The sequence below is a fragment of the Arachis stenosperma genome, chromosome 9 (assembly GCF_014773155.1).
Source record: "Arachis stenosperma cultivar V10309 chromosome 9, arast.V10309.gnm1.PFL2, whole genome shotgun sequence".
NCBI lineage: Eukaryota > Viridiplantae > Streptophyta > Magnoliopsida > Fabales > Fabaceae > Arachis > Arachis stenosperma.
Genome location: NC_080385.1, coordinates 8299188 through 8304237, shown reverse-complemented (window position 1 = coordinate 8304237; position 5050 = coordinate 8299188).

Sequence of the window (5050 nt, the reverse complement as noted above, 5' to 3'; positions counted from 1 at the left end):
CAAACCATGGAGAAAAGTCAAGTGGATGAATCAATTTGATTCCTCGAGTCTTAATCAACTCCTAAAGGAATGACTAGCTTTAGAGGCATTCAAATCAATTAGCAACTTCTAATTATCAATCAACAAAGGAGTTGGATAACTCAAGAGTCACTAATCGCTCTACCTAGGCCGAGAGGAACAAAACCTACACTAAAATCCAACCAAGCATTTCATCAAACACTTGGAAGGCATAAAAGGAAAACATAGTAAATCAACAACAAGAATGAAATCTAACAACAATTATTGAAAGGAATTAACAACAACGATCAAAAGAAACACACTTATTATGAATTACTTTTATTGAATTGAAAGAGAGTAAAAGAAACAATACTAGATCTATAACAAAATACAAGAACAACATAAAGGAAATTGCAATAAAAGAATGGGAAAAGAATGAATGTAACAACAAGGAATTTAGAAGATAGAAATAGAAGAAGATGAATCTAAATCTCAATCTAAGAACTAAACCTAATCCTAATCCTAATTCTAGAGAGAAGTGAGAGCTTCTCTCTCTAGAAACTAACTCTAACTAAAACTATCTATCTAATGATCTAGAATTAGCCTATGGATGTGAATGTGTGTTAATCCCCTTCAATCCTTGGCTCTTATATGCATTTTGGCGCCAAAGTTGGTTGCTGAAAACTTCCAAAATCGCCGGGCACGTGTTGTAATAAAAGAATCACGTGCGATCATCGACGCATGCGCGCACGGTGCGCGTGCGCGTCCCTGGCCGATTCCGCAATGTGCGCGCGAGCGCCTTGTGCGCGTACGCGTGCTTGGCCGAGATCAATTCTTTGGCTTTTTGTGCTTCTCTCCACTTGCATGCTTCCTTCCTTGCTTCTTCTGATCCATGCTTAGCCTATTTCATCCTGAGATTACTAACAAACACATCAAGGCATCTTATGGAATCAAAAGAGGAAATAGAATTCATCAAAATAAGGCTTAAAAAGCATGTTTTTACACTTAAGCACAAATACGGGAGAGATAACAAAACCATGCTAATTTATAGGCTAAATGTGACAAAAGGCTATCAAAATACTCTAGATTCAATACAAGATAAACCCTCAAATTGGGGTTTGTCAATATTAAAATAAAAAATACAAATTAAAAATAAATTAAAAATACATATATTTATATATAAATATCTAACGATTAATGAATAATTTGATAACTAATTTTTATGCACACATAATATTTTTATTATAAAATTTTTTATTATATTATATATATATTTTTCCCCCACTATCAAAATTTTCTGGATCCATCACTGGCGACAAGGTGATCCTATATCCCCATTTTTGTTTGTACTTGTTGTTGATGTCCTACATAGGATGATTGGAGAGGCTGTTAGAAACGGTTGCATATCATCGTTGTTAGTTGGGAGAGATCATATTGAGTTACCACATCTTCAATTTGTAGATGATACTGTTTTATTCTATCCTCTAGAGGAAGAGACAATCAAGAATTACAGGAGACTGCTTTTTTGCTTTGAGTTGATGTCAGGTTTAAGTATTAACTTTTGATAAATCTAGCTTGATTCCTATTAACTGTGACGAGCAGTGAGTACAACGTATGTGCATTGTGTTGGCCTGTAAGCAAGCCACTATTCCAGTTAAATATTTGGGCATCTCGCTAGGAGCAAACCCAAGAATGGTTAAGACGTGAAAGCTAGTAATAGACAAAGTGGAGGGGAAGCTTAGCCTCTGGAAAGCCAAGGTACTCAATAAGGTCGGTAAGTTGGTGCTTATCAAATCTGTGTTGAATAGCCTTCTAGTTTATTATTTAAACTTGTATAAGATACCAAAGGCTGTTGCAGAGAAACTGATTTACTTGCAGAGGAGATTTCTATGGAGTAAAGAAGATGGAAGGAATGGTATGGCTTTGGTTAAGTAGGAAGTGGTACAGGCTCCTAAAAAGTTAGGCGGGTTGGGAGTTGGGAATGCTATGATACGAAACACAGCTCTTCTGTATAAATGGTGGTGGCGATTCTCTAAAAGGGAGTGTTCATTGTGGAAGAAGATGGTCTGCTCCTGTAACAACCTGAATCCAAATGAGCTTCTGTCCTCACAGGAATTACTTGTTCGGGGGAGTTCATGGAAGGATATTTGTCAGTTACAGTTCAAGAATTAAGAAGTCAGACATAAGATGATTACTGGGTTATCCATGGAGGTGGGTGATGGGAGACGAGCTCGGTTTTGGGAGGATGTTTGGATTCATGGAGGTTCTTTGAAAGATCGCTTTCCAAGGCTCTTCTCAATTTCAAACCAAATAGGATTAGTAATAGGGGATTGTGGGTTTTGGGATGAGTTAGTTTGGATATGAAATTTCCAATGGAGGAGAGAACTATTCCAATGGGAGTTGGATCTAATGAACCAACTTCACCACACTTTGAGGCTGGTCAAACTTGAATATGGAAGAGAGGATAGAGTTGTTTGGAAATATGATAAATAAGGAATTTTCTCTAATAACTCATTTGTGCAGGTGTTGCAGGTGGAAATAGTCTCGGAGGATATATCAAGCTACAGCTTTACTAGGACTATTTGGAAAGGTCTTGTCCCACCTAGAGTGGAGTTGTTTGTCTGATTCGCCCTGACTGGAAAAGTCAATACAAAGGAGAGATTGAGTCGGTTTGGGTCATTCACCAAAAGATACTTTATGTGTTTTATGTAATAATGGTATTGAATGTGGCCACTACTTGTTTCCTGGCTGTAGTTTTTCTTGACAGGTATGGTGTGTTTGGTTATCATATGTTGGTATGCAACGGGCTTGTCTGGGTACGGTAAAGGAGCACTTCCAAAGTTGGACTGAGATCTCAAATAGAAAAGAGGAGTGCAAGAGATGGATGATGTGCTTTTGTGCGATCATTTGGAACATATGGTTGGAACGAAACCGGAGGATTTTTTAGAACAAAGAAAAATGGGTTGGGAAGATTATCAACATGTCCTTTCTAAGCAACAAGGAGTGGTTAGGTGCAGACCCTTTCTGTTGTTGATGGCAATGAGATGACAAAGGGATATCTATGTTTGTTTTATTTGCTTTGCTTATTTTTCATTAGTTTATTTGTTATTCCTATGTTGTTATCCTCTATGCTCCACTTAGCTTGTTGTGTTGAGCTTCTCTTTCAAAAAAAAAATAGGGGCATTAAAGGCATCATACATCAACCAATCAGCAATTCAACCAAAGAAAAATCAAGAAATAATAGGACCAATGATAACTCTAACTTCGAACAGACATCTATAGCAAAAATACAAGTTAAGCAACAAAATGCATTTCAATATGTAAGTTAGGTAAACCTTGGTTAATTGCCCCTTGCAAAAGAGCTCAGGCCTTTGTAACGGAAGCATCACTAACTCCTTCAGCGTATCTTTGACATTTTCAAGAGCTCCAATATCATCGAAAGTAACACCAATGTCACCAGGTAGAATAACATCAGCTAAAAGCCTCTTTGCAAACTCATTTTCTGTTACAATGTTCTGAAATCAAACAACACAAGAAAGGGGATGATTTAGAATCAAGTGTTCATAAATTGCTAAATTCTAAATTAGACTGCGTACATTACACCCTTTGGGTGTGGGCCTTCCCGGACCTTAAGTTAAGGTGGGATGCTTGTGTACCGGACTGCCTTTTTTTCTAAATAAAGTGGGATCAGACTACCAGCACAGGAAGATAAAAGTACAATTTAAGTAGCAAAACTTGATAACAATCACCTTAAGAGACTTCTTTAGGCTGTTTGACTGATTCTGGATAGATTGTAAGATTCCAATACCATACTGGATGCTGGTAAAATAACATAATAATTAATAAGTGCAAGTTAACAACTATGACGATTAGAATCATAAAATTGAGTATACATCACATAACATGTAGCAAGCACTAATCATGATTGTTACTTTTCAAGTTAATATTCTCATTTTTCTTCTAGAATCTACTTTTCAGTTTGCTATAAATGGTGTCTATGCGTTTTAATTTTGAGAGGTAAAAGGAAAGAAAATGGATTGATGTGTTTGTTTTCTTTAATGGCAGAACATAATAAGAAGACACAGGCAATGCTCAAATTAATTGAACAAGATGCAGACTCATTCGCGCAACGCACAGAGATGTATTACAAGAAGAGGCCAAAGCTTTTAAGCCTATATGGAGGCAAAAGGAATATATTTTTATAAAACGTGTTCAAGAAAAGACTTTTCAAATAATCAAAATCTGCATTTTAATTAGCTACAGATTACGTATACTATGACAAATGCTACTGGCATGCTTGTTATGAGCTGTATGTGAGTGAAAAGACCAGTTGATACAGTGAAAGTGTGAATCGAAGCAAATTTCTACTTTGTAACAAAATCAGGTACTATCCAACCTAAAAGTCAAATCACTGACAATTGTTGCACTAATCACAAACTAGGAAGACCTAAATATAACAGGACAATTCAAAAAAGGAATGAACAACTTATCTATTATAAAAAAAATTATCAATTAAATTACCTAGCTTGTTCAGGGGAATGAACTGTTGTTTCTGTCCCCACTTTACCCAAATCTAGAAGTATTCAATTTATTTTACACGAACAAAGTGTTGGATTAACAACTAAATAAACAATGATATTGATGGAATCATAAAAGAAACAACACCTTTAAGAAAATAGATAATGAGATATATGGAAAGATACATATATGAATGGTTCATGCAACAAATGATTTTGAGCAACATAAAACAAAACATACTAAGATATCTAGGACCTAAGAGGTAAATTATAAATTTAACCATGACAATCAATCCTTTAATTTCATTGTTATAAATTATCTTTGCAATTAAAGCGGCAAATTCAGCCTCTGCATCTACTTTCCACCAACTTTAAAAAGGGACATATCCATACAAGAGTTCTCAGTGAATATGAAACAATAATCACATGTATCCTAGGAATTACATCAATTTATAAAGGGAAGGAATCCAGTATGCGATAAAAGCAATATATGCCTTCAAGTGAAAAAAAAACATGATCTTCATAAGTCGGACACT